The sequence below is a fragment of the Apodemus sylvaticus genome, chromosome 12 (genome assembly GCF_947179515.1).
Source record: "Apodemus sylvaticus chromosome 12, mApoSyl1.1, whole genome shotgun sequence".
Taxonomy (NCBI): domain Eukaryota; kingdom Metazoa; phylum Chordata; class Mammalia; order Rodentia; family Muridae; genus Apodemus; species Apodemus sylvaticus.
The window spans coordinates 15,619,389-15,635,990 of record NC_067483.1 but is presented as its reverse complement, the minus strand read 5'-3'; the positions used below and the strand labels follow the sequence as shown (position 1 = coordinate 15,635,990).

The 16,602-nt window shown below is 39.9% G+C and overlaps 1 pseudogene; it reads right to left on the bottom strand.

The window, feature by feature from the left end:
- Positions 1–991: 991 nt before the first annotated feature.
- Positions 992–1,776, bottom strand: LOC127697751 (cytoplasmic phosphatidylinositol transfer protein 1-like; annotated as a pseudogene).
- Between the last annotated feature and the right edge of the window lie 14,826 nt (positions 1,777–16,602).

The window sequence follows — 16,602 nt, the reverse complement described above, 5'->3', positions numbered from 1 at the left end:
AATCAATTCTTCAAAGAGTTAGAAAGAACAATTTACAAATTCATTTGGAATAACAAAAAACCCAGGATAGCAAAAATATTCTCAACAATAAAATAAATATGGGAGGAATCACCATACTTGACTTCCAGCTGTATTACAGAGCAATAGTGATAAAAACTGCATGGTATTAGTGCAGGAGACAGACAGCAAGATCAATGGAATAGAATTGAAGAACCAGAAATGAACCCACACACCTATGGTCACTTGGTCTTTGACAAGGGAGCAAAAATCATTCAGTGGAAAAAAGACATTTTTAACAAATGGTGGTGGTTTAACTGTAGGTCAGCACGTAGAAAAATGTAGATTGACCCATTGTACAAAGTTATCTCCTTGTACAAAGGTCCAAGTCCAAGTGGATCAAGGGTCTCTATGTAAAACCAGATACACTGAAACTTAAAGAGGAGAAAGTAGGGAAGAGCCTTGAACACATGAGCACAGGGGAAAATTTCCTGAACAGAACACCAACGGCTTATGTTCTAAGGTGAAGAATCAACAAATGGGACCTCATAAAATTGCAAAGCTTCTGTAAGGCAAAGGATACTCTCAATAGGACAAAATGGCAACCAACAGGTTGGGTAAAGATATTTACCAGTCCTACATCTGACAGAGGGCTAATATCCAATATATACAAAGAACTCAAGATGTTGGACTCCACAGAATCAAATAATCCTATTAAAAATGGGGTACAGAGCTAAACAAAGAATTTTCAACAGATGAAAATGGAATGGTGGAGCAGATTCTGTCCGGGGATGGTCTTTGGTCGGGAATGGACAGAAATTTTGGTACATCTGTGGAGAGAGGCTCGGACGGGGTGGTGGATGGTATGCTGCACACTGAGGATGGCGGTACGGCTGGTAGGATGCTGGAGATAGAAATGGCCCGTGGCAAAACGCGATATTCTTCTTGGTAGCTTCCTGAGTGGCTCCTCTGAACTCTCACTCTTCACCCATTGTCATGTATTGTTCTGAGCATGGCTCTCTATGTCATCCACAGTGGAGGAGTGCTGATTGCAAACTTTTATGTTGGTTTGTTCATGAATGCTTTTCTTGTATTTCTGAACATCATCCATTGTCATATCTTACCACTCATCAACCCCGCAAAGGCCTGTCTGTGTCCAATCAGCAAGATGTCTCGAGCCACCTTGTACACAAATTGTTACACGTGGTTCTGAAGGCGCCACACCTGGAGTTTGATGGTGACCAGCTTGTAGGAGCACATGATGGGCTGATGGGTGTCTTGCCAGCCTTTTCTTGGCCTGTCTTCTAAGACTTGAAGTGTTTAGAAGTTTCATCACAGGTGAAATACATAAAAATTTCACTGTCAAATTCACTTTCAAAAACACGGTCTTTGTACTTGGTTTCTATGTGGATGGTGAATTTCAACAGGAAAGAACAGGTGTATTCTGTGATGGTGTAGGGATAATAATTCCATGCCTTCTCGGTCACATAAAACATTTTGGGAACAGCATCTCCGGCCCAACTAGGCAGTTTGCTGTTGAGATGAACTTACTTCTTAGTGAATTGCCCATTGCCATGGTGAGGGTCCTCAAAGGCCTTATTCTGCACGACCTCTACCCCGACCGACCCCTTCTCCCCAGTCATTCTGCTCATGGCTGTGTTTGCCGATGATATACAGCTATCCGATTTTTTACTCGTTCACGGTGAGCAGCATGCAGATTCAGTACTCTTTAAGCAGCACGTTCCAGCTGGCCGTGGACCCCGGGAAAGAAGGGGGCATCCCAACAGATGAAAAAGGCTGGAGCACAGCGGAGGGCAAAGACGCTGGGGACGGGCGAGCGAAGCAGCCGGTGTAGTGTGCTCAGCTCCTAACTGCCTCTGGTCGGCCCCAGAACATGTTGGCTCCAGAATATGTCAAGCTTCTGGTCCAGGTGTCTGTGACTTCCCTGCCTATGTCGTCGCAGAAATCAATCCTCTTGGTATTCTAATAAAAGCATTTTATTCCCATGTTCTGAACTAGTTTTGCTAAACACTCTCTGACAATGGCTAGGTGGGAGATAGTCAGGATTTTGTGGGCTCTTGGGTTTTTTGGGGGGGGTTCTTTTTTTTTTATTCGATATATTTTTTATTTACATTTCAAATGATTTCCCCTTTTCTAGCCCCCCACTCTCCGAAAGTCCCATAAGCCCCCTTCTCTCCCCTGTCCTCCCACCCACCCCTTCCCACTTCCCCGTTCTGGTTTTGCCAAATACTGCTTCACTGAGTCTTTCCAGAACAAGGGGCCACTCCTGCTTTCTTCTTGTACCTCATTTGATGTGTGGATTATGTTTTGGGTATTCCAATTTTTTAGGTTAATATCCACTTATTAGTGAGTGCATACCATGATTCACCTTTTGAGTCTGGGTTACCTCACTTAGTATGATGTTCTCTAGCTCCATCCATTTGCCTAAGAATTTCATGAATTCATTGTTTCTAATGGCTGAATAGTACTCCATTGTGTAGATATACCACAGTTTTTGCATCCACTCTTCTGTTGAGGGATACCTGGGTTCTTTCCAGCTCCTGGCAATTATAAATAGGGCTGCTATGAACATAGTAGAGCATGTATCCTTATTACATGGTGGGGAATCCTCTGGGTATATGCCCAGGAGTGGTATAGCAGGATCTTCTGGAAGTGAGGTGCCCAGTTTTCGGAGGAACCGCCAGACTGATTTCCAGAGTGGTTGTACCAATTTGCAACTCCACCAGCAGTGGAGGAGTGTTTCTCTTTCTCCACATCCTCGCCAACACCTGCTGTCTCTGGAATTTTTAATCTTAGCCATTCTGACTGGTGTAAGGTGAAATCTCAGGGTTGTTTTGATTTGCATTTCCCTAATGACTAATGAAGTTGAGACAAAACACACTAGGGCTGCAAAAGCACCCAAGAGGAGGACAGCACATCAGCAATCTACAACAGGGGAATCTCTGACATCCAGTGTTGCAGAAATAGCCCTAGAGCCTCTCAGGAGGCTGAAACACCAGCCAGAGACAAGACCAACTAGCTCCAGAGAACAAGATGGCAAAGGGCAAACACAGGAATGCTACTAACAGAAATCTGGGCAATATGGCAGCATCTGAACCAAACTCTCCAACACCAGCAAGTCCTGGTTATGCCAACACACCAGAGAAACATGATTTAGATTTAAAACCACTGTTCATGATGCTGCTAGAAGAACACAAAAAGGACATGAATGAATCTCTTAAAGAAATACAGGGGAACATGAATAAGCTAGAAAACTGTCTAATGGAAACACAAAAATCTCTTAAAGAAATGCAGGAGAAAAAGGCCCAAGAGATAGAAGCCAATAAAGAAGAAACGCAAAAAAACTTAAAGAAATGCAGGAGAACTTGAGTCAACAGGGAGAAGTCATGAAAGAGGAAACACAAAAAAATCTCTTAAAGAATTACAGGAAAACACAAACAAACAAATGATGGAACTGAGCAAAACCATCCTGGATCTAAAAACAGAAGTAGAAACAACTAAGAAATCACAAAGGGAGACAACTTTGGAGATAGAAAACCTTAAGAAGATATCAGGGGCCATAGATGCAAATATAAACAACAGAATACAAGAGATGGAAGAAAGAATCTCAGATGCTGAAGATACCATAGAAACCATTGACTCAACTGTCAAAGAAAATGCAAAATGCAAAAAGCTTGTATCTCAGAACATCCAGGAAATCCAGGATACAATGAGAAGACCAAAGCTAAGGATTATAGGTATAGATGAGAGTGAAAATTTACAACAGAAAGGGCCTGCAAATATCTTCAACAAAATTATGGAAGAAAACTTTCCTAACGTAAAGAGAGAGATGCCTATGAATATACAAGAAGCCTACAGAACTCCAAACAGACTGGACCTGAGTAGAAATACCTCCCATCACATAATAATCAAAACCCCAAATGCACTAAACAAAGAAAGAATATTAAAGGCAGTAAGAGAAAAGGGCCAAGTAACATATAAAGGAAGACCTATCAGAATCGCACCAGACTTCTCACCAGAGACCATGAAACCTAGAAGATCCTGGGCAGATCTCAAGCAGACTCTAAGAGAACACAAATGTCAGCCAAGACTACTATACCCAGCAAAACTCTCATTCACCATAGATGGAGAAACCAAGATATTCCATGACAAAACCAAATTTACACAATATCTTTCCACAAACCCAGCTCTGCAAAGAATAATAGGAGGAAAACTCCAATACAAGGAGGGAAACTACACCCTGAAAAAAGCAAGATAGTTACCTTCCTTCATCAAACCCAAAAGAAGATAACCACTCAAATATAAAAAGAACATCAAAAATGACAGGAAGTAATAATCACTATTCCTTAATATCTCTTAACATCAATGATCTCAATTCCCCAATAAAAAGACATAGACTAACAGACTGGATAAGGAAACGGGACCCTACAATTTGCTGCATACAGGAGACACACCTCAGTGACAATGATAAAAACTACCTTAGAGTAAAAGGCTGGAAGACAATCTTACAAGCCAATGGTCACAGGAAAGGAGCAGGAGTAGCCATTCTAATATCAGATAAAATTGACTTTCAACCTAAAGTCATCAAAAGAGACACAGAAGGACACTTCTTGCTGGTCAATGGGCTCTTGTTTTAACTGTGAAATTCTACAGATGTGACGGTTCAAGTAAAATTCCATCAAGTTCACAGATCATCCTTGGAAAACATTTGTTGAAACTGAGTTACATTGCCATCCCATCTGCCAACTTGTCTTAGTTACTGTTTTACTTCTGACAATAGACACCATGACCAAGTCATTTCTTTTCAAAGAAAGCATTTAATTTGGGGCTTTTTTTATGTTGCAAAGTAACTCTAGCAGAGGACATACACAGGCACTCTAGAAAGCACAATAGAAAGTCTTTATTCTTCAGTCAGTAGCCACAGAAGTTGCTGAAATTATGCAACCCCAAGCCTCATTGTTCTTGGTTTTTAATTTAGGGAAAAACTTGTACTCTGGTGCCACACTTCAGTAAGCAAAGAAGTAGAACTTTAGAAGCCAACATTCAAGATTAGCACATTTAGGGATTTTCAAATCCACATCCTGGAACCTTCGACTTACCCTTTGTTTGTATTGCTGCCTTTATTCTGTCTTCTAAGGCCTGAATGGTGAGGCTATCATTATGTTAGCTTTGTGGTAAGGTCTTGGGGGCTTTCTGAGGCGTTATTATATTACAGTTTCAGAGGGTTAGTCTATTATCATCATTAAAGCAGACAGTCGAGGGAACTCCAAACCCCCTTCCCACTCCTGCATGTAATAGTCCAAACACTCAGTTACCTCCTTTCCTAGATTCAATAATTCAGACTGTTTCTCCTCAACGGAATCAATGGCTCCACTGGCCCTTAAGCCACCTTTCCCTTGGAGTAAGGCGTCCTCTTCATTCAGTGATTTGGAAGTTTGAGTTTTCATCACACATGGGTGCATCTTCTGTCTACTGCTCAGGTACCTCCATGGCCAGCTCTGAAGAGTTGGGTCTCTGAGAGGACCTACTGAAGGTTCTGACTGCCTTCCTTAAGCGCTGCAAAGCTGCTGGGTCCTGGTCACAATTCCACCCAGGAGTCCTGGCCAAGAAGAAACAACAAATTTCCTGTTCTGCTTCCAAAGAGACCTCCCTTGTCCCCTAAGGAGAGGAGCTCCTCCTACAGAGCCCTCTAGGCCCTGCTTCCTTCTCCTCCGCCTCTGCTATGGTTCAGAGCATGGAACATTGGATCTCATGGACCTGGAGTTACAGGACGTTGGGAGCCATTGTGTGAGTGGGAATTGAACCCTGGCCTGCTGAAAAAACAGCCACTTCTCTTAATTATTATCTCATCCAACTTCTAATGCTGTTTTCTGGCTTTCACAAGCCCTGGGCACCCAAGTGGTTCACAGACACACATGCAGGTAGAACGCACACATGAAATTTAAAAATAACTACTAAAAAGGCATGCCTGATTAGATAGCTTACTTAAAATGAGCCCTGTCATCTGTTGCTGAGTGTGCCCTGTACCAGGGATACGGCAGCAATGGCAGAAATACCTTGTGTTTACCCTTACTGGATGGAATCATTTCCAGAGCTCAGCTTGAATATTCTCAGTTGAATTTGAGGGTGCAACAAAGTAGAAAAGCTGAGGATGTTAACATCTTTTATTTACTAGTGTCTTGTGGTCTCAGTTAACCCTTTTGTGAAGTGGAAATTGTTGTCATCTGGCAAGATGACTGGGAGGAGAGACTCCATAAATATCCTGTTCTGTTAAAAAAAAAAAGAAAAGAAAAGAAAAGGAAAGGAAAGGAAAGGAAAGAAAGAAAGAAAGAAAGAAAGAAAGAAAGAAAGAAAGAAAGAAAGAAAGAAAGAAAGAACAGAAAGTCATAGTGGTATTGTGGTAAAAGAGTCTGGGGAGCTTTATATCCTAATCCACAGGCAGGAAAACAAAAAGATAAGAGATAGATAGAGGTGATTGATGAAGACAGAGACAAAACTGAGATAGAGATGGAGATGAGAGAGAAGGGGAGAAAGAAAAAGAGAGAGAAATGACTTATATGGGCTATTTAAATCTCAAAGTCCATTCTAAGAAACACATCTCCAACAAGGTCACATGTCCTAATTATATTGCTCCCTGGCCCTGATAGGCTTATAACCATATCATAATGCAAAATTCACTTAGTACAACTTCCAGAGTTTATACAGTCTGTCACAGTCTCAATACTGTTTAAAATACAAATTCTAGACTTTTCTGTGACCTAAAGCAACCCCCTATAACTTCCTACAAAAACCAAAGAGCAAAATTTATGAGGTCTTTCATTTCAATACCTGAATAGTATTCTGTTGAATAGATGTGCCACAGTTTCTTTATCTATTCCTCAGATGACAGAGATCTAGGTTGTTTCCAGTTTCTGGCTATTGTGAATTAAGCTGCTAGGAATGTAGTTGAGAAAGTGTGTTTGTGGGGTGGTGAAACATCTTTTGGGCATATGCCAAGGAGTAGTATAGCTGAGTCAAACCATCAAATTGATTACCAAAGTGGTTGTACAAGTCTGAACTCTTGCAGTAATGGAGGACCTATTCCCATCCCTAACCCCAACATATGTAGCAGATGTGCAACTTGGTCTTCATGTGGGTCCTGAACAACTGAGGCAGGGATGTTATATTCACAGCTTCACAAAATTGCCTGTAAGTGGGGTATGTTCTTCTACTTGGGCTGCCTTGTCATTCCTCAATGGGATTTGATGCACCTGGCCTCACAGAGACTAGATGTGCCAGGGTGGGGGCATACCCGAGGGGCCCCACCCACTAAGAGGGGGAGAAGGGGGATAGGAGTAAGGATCTTTGGAGGGGGAGACCAGGGATGGGGCATGAGAAGTAAGTAAAGTGAATAAGTTAAAAAGTATTAAAAACAGATAACAAACTTGTCATACAATGAATGACAATATCATGAATATTCAATATCATTCCAAAAGGTGAGAAAGGGATCACAATGAAGAACTGGGTCAAAGAAAGACTAAAAACATCAGGGAAAACTCCAAATTCTGCATATGCATGTCTGATGTCAAAGTATTCTTTAGATCTCCAATGCCTTTCACCTTTTTGGCTGCAACACAGTTCTATTTTTTTGGGCTGGTTTCACTCCCTGTTAACAACTTTCTTGCAGATATCTTGTTGTTCTGATATCTCTAATATCTTGGGGTCTCCAATGCACTGCAGGCTTCATGTTCATAGTTTCACAAAATTGTCTTTCTGGGTCACCATGTGTGTCTGGGGGGAGGGGTGGGGGCTGCCCTTAAAAACAAAAGCTTGACTCATCAGTTTTCCTGCACCATTGAGGATTTCAGTTGAACACTTTCCTGTATCCTTCTTAATTCTGAATTCAAAACAAAAGAACTGAAGCTGCAGTACTATGCTTTCTGGGGCTGGAACCTGGATCCCTCCTTGACTTGAATTGCATATGTTTTCCATTATGGATGGTTCCTTTTGAACCTTAAGATTTCTTGAAATTCTATTTACAGAATGTTGATCTGCTGGATAGGGCCTTGCTTTAAGGGCAGCACTTCCTTTACTTCATTTGGAATAAGGCCATTCTTTAAACTTTTTACCTTCTTGTGTGCAGGATTTGGCTCCAACGTTACATTTCCTAGTGCTCTTTTCTCCTCAAATTGTTAACATGTAGACCTGCTTGCTAGTTTTTATTATAGATTTGCCTAAGACTAATAGGTAAAAACCACATGAGCCAACCAAAACTAAGCTGTTATGAAATCTCCTCTGCAATACCATTAAACCAAAACTCTTCAGTTTAGCCTCAGGCAGAGTTTCAGGACAAGCACAAAAATCAGCCACATTATTTTGCCAAAATTTCACAAGCGTGATCTCTATGTCACTTGGTAATACACTCTGAAACGTCTTGATCTGGGTCTACATTGCTCTCAACTCTGACTAAGAATGATCCAGTAAAATTCCCTTAAGGAATTCAACTTTTCCGTAGAGAGCCATATTGGGGTGCTATGCCACCTGGTATGCCTTGACATTGAGCAAGGCGAAGTTCCTCTCCCAGGCTTCGAGCAGGAATTCCTGTGCTAGTCATAATACCCTCCACCTAAGATAGAGTGCTCAGAACAAGGTGAAACCCATTGTTCTCCAAAGATAGCCACTTCCTGAGACACTAACCGCTACCTGATGCCAACGTCTTCAGAGCAAGCAGAACCAATTCTACAGACCTGTTTCCAGCTTTTGGGGGAGGGGCCTTGACTTGCCTATATATATTTGGAGACCTTCATTAAACTTTGAGGCTTGAGCAGGAAATCTTGTCTTCATTCTGTGTTCCTCCCTTCACCCAGTTCCCATCCCCTGCTTTCCTTCCAGGTGACTCGGCAAACCGTTTGAATGTAGCTGCGAGTGGCTACACTTTTCTAGTCCAAAGACCCAAAGGCATCCATATTTCCTCCAAACAACAGCATGCTCAACCCTGTCACAGCAGTACATCCACTCCCTAAAAACCAGCCTCTGTCTTAGTTATTGTTCTGTTTCTGTGAAGGTCTCTAATGGCTAAGACTACTCACATAAAGAAAAACATTTAATTGTGGATTTGCTTACAGTTTCTTATGGTTAGACCATTTTCATCATGGAAGGAACAGACTGGCAGTATGGTACTCTGGTGATAGAGGAGTACTTAAGGGCTTTATATCCTAATATGCACGCTGGAAGACAGACAGGGGTAGCAGTGAGGGATGGAGGACAAAATGGAGAGAGAGAGAGAGACAGAGAGAGAGAGAGAGAGAGAGAGAGAGAGAGAGAGAGAGAGAGAGAGAGAGAGAGAGAGACATTTGAAAGCTCAGAGCTCACTCTTAGTAATATGTCCTCCAATAAGGCCACATCTCCCCCAATAAGGCATTGCCTTCTAATATTTTTAAAACCGTTCATCAATTGAGGACTAAACATTAAAATATACTAACCTATGGAAGGCCTTCTCAGTAAGATCACCATACTATCCTTATTACCTTTTAGGTGCATTAAGAATGTTAAATGTTTGGGAGAATTGCTTTAGAGATCTTTATACAGGTAAAAGATGCATTTTTATGAAATAATTGAGTTAATTTGATTTTTAAAATTATTCTATTTCTGTTATATAAATGTCCATCTAGTAAAACCAGAGACACTTTTGTACACAGTAATACCTGTCAATTGTTAATGGTTATTTAAAGTAATTCCATGTATTTAAGAAAAGATATAAAGACTGTACTTTGACACTGAGGACAGACAGTGTCACTCCTAGATTGAGATAGCAGGCAAGTCCAGTAAATTCTAAAGCCCATGTGAATGACCCTTTCTTCTATGCCCCTCCACTATTGTTCTCTTGATAGAACACACAGGCAAACTGGCTTTATTAGTGTTGACTTATAGTCTAAAATGGAACAAGAAAGCAAAGAAGCCATAACCTTCATAGTTCTAAGCCACTCAGGTGGGATCTTCATCAGGGAGCCCTGATTTCTGTGAGCTTGTGTTGAAATTGGACTAGGGATGCGTTTTGACTTTGCATTGCTCAGAAAGCTCAAACTGGGCTTAGAAGCTTCCTTCCGTTGGAGTTGGTGCATGTCTTCATTGTCAGCTGAGAATGTAATGTTCCCTTAGGTAGCTCCCTCTTAGCTTCTGATTACCTTGTAATTATTTTAAAGGTCAATGATCTGAATATACTAATATACTTGGGTTTAGGTCTACAAGAGCAAACTAAAGGATTAGTCTAGAAAAAAAGAGAAGACTTAAAAATACAGATTTGTTCTACATTTTTAGAAAATGAGCATACATGTTTATTCACGTGCATGCACTTAGATGATGATGATGACAACTATGTGACAATGATAATTATGATGATTTGTGTGTGTTTGTGTGTGTGTCTTTGTATGTATATGTGTATAATTATTTGTTCTTTGGAATATATCCTACGTTCCTTGAAAATATGGACTTGTCTTTCAGTGATCCATTGTTCTGAGTTTTTAATTTGTCAAAATATTAGACATATTAACCTCCAAACTATCTTTGAGTTTAGAAAGTCTTCATGAATCAATGAATTATTAATTGTTAGGATGACATACAATGATAAATTTTAGCCTCATTTGAAATAAAGTTCCAGCATTGACCATCTTTGTTCTGTCAGCCTGCACACTATGCCTAGCAGGAAGAAGGCAGCAGGGAGCGAGGCGCCTGTCCCCTGTCCTTGGAATGTGTCCTAATGCCAGTATTATTTTAAATTTTCTTAAAATAAAATAGCTTCTTTTGTATCATGTAGAAAAAGAAAGGTGGATTCACCTATTAATGGATGGCCATTATAATAAAATGGAATATATAAATCTACTTGCAAAAATCCTGAAAGTGCAAGAAAATGAATTTGTGAGAATAATTAGGGTAGATTTCCAAGGAATAAAAACTTGGGTCAAATATATAGTCCTAAACAAATTGAAAAGTCAGGGTAGTGAATATTAAATAGGCCTGGAAAGGTAGGAGTGTGACCTTTCTAGTTGGCTGGCACGGGATGTGAGCTGTCTCAACTTTTAATACTCCCTAGTGGTGAGGAAGGTCCTACATAAATGGGTCATTGATTGTACAAATATGAATATCTTAAAACACTCACATTTAGGTTTTAATATCTTTGAGCTACTACATTAAATGCAGAGAAAGGACCATCATGTCGGTAACTTGATAATGTCATGGTTATTTGAACATAGTTGACCCAGTATCTGGAATCCTCCCAATGTCTTCTATTAGGTTCTTTTATTTTTTATTTAAACACTTTATTTTGATGGTACCTTTTCATCTTGAGAATCTATCTAATTCTGTATGCAGTTTTGCTTAAAAAAAATCTTTCAACTACCAGCAACATATATTTCCAAAGAAAACTGAGAAAGAAAGATGCTTCTAAAACTGCCTCAATATTTTGGAGTTTGCCTTCAGAATTCTTTTGCTTTCGATGCTTGGTTTTATTTCCTGTCACTCACCAGAGATTTGTAAGAGAAGACTGAAACCACGAAGGGCTCATCAGACCCCATTGCAGTAACTTTCCTCACTTCTGCATAGGAAACTGAGTTTCCAGATGATTAAGAAGTGGTCAAATATTTTTTAAAAAAAATATTATTTGTTATTTGATTATTTTGTGCATGTTAACAACATATCTTGATCATATCTACCTCCAAATCCCTCCTCCACTCTCCCTATTTACCTCCAAAATCCCTCTTCCCCTTCTAAGTTCTCAATATGCATTTTACCCATTGAAATATTTTGTTTTTTATAACCCTCAGTCCAGTGGGTGCTGTCTGGGGGCATGTGATGGAGCTCATTGGCTTCAGCTTGTGCAGATAACAGTAGCTCCAGTTTCCTGCATACTCGTGTCCAGGAAAACCAATTTTCCCAGCATTCTTTTCCATATTCTGTATCTTACATTCTTTCTGCCCACTCTTCTGTGATGCTTTCTTAGCCCTGATGGTGAAGAGTTGATATAGATGTCCCATGTAGGGCACGGCACATTAATTATCAACACTTTAATTATGTCTGAGTCCTTGAATTAGTAGTGACTATTGCAGAGAGAAGCTTCTGGGTCACAGAGGAGGGCAGCCTTGACATATGTGTATAAAAGGCAGTTTGACATGTCCATTTAACAAGCTATTTTCTGTATGTTCCCCCCCTTTATTTTTCTGTACTCTGCAAATAAAGTGTGTTGTGTCCTCATGAACTGCACTGGATCTTGCTGTCTAGTTTTCGTGGACAACACATAGCTCATGTTGTTCTGGGAGCCTTTGGGAAATTCCCATTAATAACTCATAGAGATACCTTATGCCTGGCCCTAAGATTTTTATTTAATAGCCCATGTACTTTGGGGGAAGTATTGCCTAACCATGCAGGACACATGATCAAATTTTATTTTGCCTTCTTTTTCTTAAATTTGTGACAAATTCCTACAATGGTCTAACAGAGTATTTTTAATATTTATATATTTTTCTCTCCAAAAGGTATCAGGTGACTTCATTTGTCTATGTCTTTTAAATGTGTGACCTTTCACATTATTTCACTGTGTTTGTACATGTTTGTACATGTTGGTTAGTTTTTGTCAACTTGACACAAGCTATAAGGAACCCCAACTGAGAAACTACTTCCATAAAATTGGCATGAGGGCATGTTTGTAGCAATTTCATTTTTATTAATGATTGGTGTGAGAAGACCTAGTAGACTATGGACAGTGGCAACCCTGGGACTGAAGCCCTGGGCTGTATAAAAAAGAAGGCTCAATAAGTTATGGAGAATAAGGTAATAAGCAGTCTTTCTCCATTGTCTCTGCTTGAGTTCTTGCCTCCATTTCTTGCTTAATTTCTTGTTCTGAATTTCTTCAGTGATGGGATATGATGGAAAAATGTAATCCAATAAAACCCTTCTCCCCTAAATTGTTTTTGATCAGAATTGTACCACTGAAACACAAAGAAAACTAGGAAAGAAGCTGTGTTACCTGCAAAAGATATGTACAGGATCAAATATGGATGTGTTGGGGTTCGTGAGGTTATATCACCAGATATGGTACTATTGACAGTTGATGACTGTTGGGGAAAATGGAGCTATTTTTTGCTTGGAAGGACAATGCTGGCCAGTTGTTCATGCTCTGCTAAGTGGCCACATGTGTACAAGCAGGCAGTATTAATGGATTCTCTAGCTTACACATAGAAGAAGTCCATCTTGTTTTTTGCTTTTTGTTGTTGTTGTCTTTTGTTTTTTGAGACAGGGTCTCTTACTGAACTTGGAGCTTCCCATTTCAGATAAACTGGATGATTTGAGAGTTGTAGGGATCTATCTGTTTCTACCCTTCCAGGTTTTGGTATCATAGACAGGAGTACTATTAGTATGACTTTTGCTTAAGTGCTAGGCATCCAAACTCAGTTTCTCAATATGCATTTTACCCACTGAGACATCCTCCTAGCTTCCATGTACTTATTTTTGACAGTTACTTCCTTGGAAACTCTGTGATGAGATTCTCCCAAGTCTTTGTGCAAGCAATCAACTCATTGACTTTAAACTTGTTCCCTGGAGAAGTAACCAATTAACTTCATAGTAATAATGATCAAATATAAAGTGTTTCATGTTTCATCTATTTCATATCTAGTCAAACCCTGAGATTATGGTAAATGGGAAGATGGAGTCTATGAAGCAGGTGCTTGTAGAACAACTGAACTCTGTGCATATAAATACAAAGGCTCTGCAACTATGTTGGGCATTGGTGGCTTGAAAAGTGTATAAGAAAACTGGTGTGAGTTCTAGTTTCTATGAATTATTTATAAGACTGTGCTTACACGTTTTTGTCAACAATTTATCCATCTGTCCATCCATACATGCATACATCCATTCATGCATTCATCCATCCATGCATCCATACATCCTTGTAATCTTGTATCCATCCATCTGTCATACATGTATGCATCCATCCATACATCCATCCATGCATCCATCCATGTATCTATCCATCCATCCACCCATATTTTGACATGCTGTGCTACTATTCATAGAGAGAACAGATCTCCCTGCTTTCCCTGCTCATGAGAATAGTCAAACTCCATGAATGAATATCAACTCTTCTCATGTTTTTTTGTTGTTGTTGCTGTTTGTTTGTTTGTTTGTTACCAGAGGTGATAGCATTGGGAATGTTTCATATCTTCTTATCATTTCATAATTGCTAAGCATTTTGTTCCATAACCTGGAAGTCTAAATATTTTCTATATTCCCTCTAGAGCTGTGGGATACAGATTACAGTCCATCCAGGACTGTGTGGCATGTGCTAGCAGAATAATGGGGAAACCAATAAAGATACTCCCATATGAGGCTCTAGAAAAAGTGGTTTAGTTTAGATTTTTTGCACTTTGCATTTTTTATTAATCATTTCATTCACTTACATCTCAAATGATATTCCACTTCTGGAATTCCCCCTCCACCAACTCCTCCTCCCATGATATCCCACTTTCCAGTTATTCTTCTATCAACTACCCATTCCCCCTCCTTCCTACCCCTCCTCTTTGCCTGTATGAGGGTGCTCCCCCACCTACCCACTCACTTCTGCCTCCCTGCTCTGGCATTCTCCTATTCTGGTACATCAAATCTCCCCAGGACCAAGGGCCTTCCCTTCCATTGCTCTCGGAGAAGGCCATCCTCTTCTACTGCTATCTGAAGCCATGGATCCCTTCAGGAATACTCCTTAGTTGGTGGTCTAGACACTGCAGTTTGTCGTAGTATTTTCTCCATAAAAATGCTATAATTAAAATATGGATTATTCTCCCAGGCAGACAGTTTTCTGGAAGACCAAAGCAGTCAAACTAGTTAATCTGAGGAATTGCTTCCCTCGTTCACACTCCTTTCTCTGAGACTCTTGGGTTATTCTCTATTGCTAAATTTTCTTTTAAATGTCAAGAAACAACTTGTGGCAGCCAGTACTATACATATACTATGGTGGAAATCCATAATCCAGCCTCACAAAATTCAGTATATTTTTAGCCTATTACTTAAATCTTGGTGATTACACTTTCACTGTTACTGTTCCTTATACACACATTTCATATACGCTAACTCAACATTTGAAGGCATTGAATATACAGAAAAAATGCCTCCATATTTATGTTGAAGAAACTCAAAGGAGATAAATCACTTGCTACAAGCTCAGAGCCAGTGGCTAGAAGCAATTTGAATTTGAGGTTACCTTGTTCTGATTACAGAACCCACCCTCCTTGCATTATGACACCCTATTTTTCAGGGTGTTCTCTGCTTTAATATTGACTCTTATAGTTTTATTTTTCCACTGATGATCCATTTATATCTGGCATTAACATAAGACATCCTTGTGTGCAGGCACAAGACTTGGGATGTAACATTTTAGAAGAGACCATATTCATCTGTCGTGCTTTTTATTCCCCTGTAGGTAGCTAAATGATATCTGCACAGAAGGAAAGACATGGTATACCTTTGCTCTCCTCCATTCTCCAACTCAGTGATTTTTAGTCCTGGCTCCAGATCAACCTCCATATGGGACTTGGGGAAATAAACCAAGAGCCTAACTTGTTCCAGCCTTAGTATTTCATAACATCCAGGAATGATGTCATAGGCACCTGCTCTTTTATAAAACTATGTATATGATCTTGCCACACAGAAGGGGAGATCCCTTTTCAGCCTCACAATATGCTGCCATGTAAGCTCTTTTGAGATGCTCTTCAAATTCCTCTCTACCCATGCCATAGTCAAAACTTTGGTGCTGGAGAAGATGCCACTTCTCCAGCACCATTTGAAAATGTCACCTCCTGCTTAATGTTTCTTTAACATTAATGCACTTTATATTTTTATCATTTTACTGGATTCTCAGATAACTTCTTTTTCTCATTTATTTATTTATTAACATTATATCCTGATATCAGATTCCTCTTCCCAGTCTCACCATCACAAAGTTATTTCCCCTTCTCCTTCTCCTCTGAAAAGGGGAGCCCCACTTGCAGTCACCCCATCTTGACATACCAAGTGACTGTAGGACTAGATTTCTGAACATACTTTCTTGCTTCTCCTTTCAAATGACTCTACACACCCACCAGAATGATATTTTGAGAACTCAAATTTAATGAGTATCATTCGGCTGAAAGATTTCCATGGTACCTGTTACCTACAGGATAAACTCCAAACCTTGTGGCCTGGTGTAGAGCCTTCAGCAATATAACTATGTACTACTGATTTGCAGGCTGTCTCAGCTCCAGTCCTCTTTCAAACTCAACAACATAAATTCTTAATTGCTTACATGGTAAGCAAAAGGAGAATGTATTTATAATGTAAGCACACTTTGTCACTGTTTTCTGTGTATTCAGTGGGAAATGACAGTATGCGACTATCATCTGTGTCTATTCCCATTTCTGGAAACATTTTGAACACATACCTGGCTATGTAAAAGAACTTCATTTAGAGATAAAGGGTCATGTTACTCCTTTCCCAGGTTTACTGTAATCTGAGAACAATCACCTGTCTTTGAGCTGTACTTGGTATATATATTTGCTGTGAAATGGTTAACAGAAACTCATA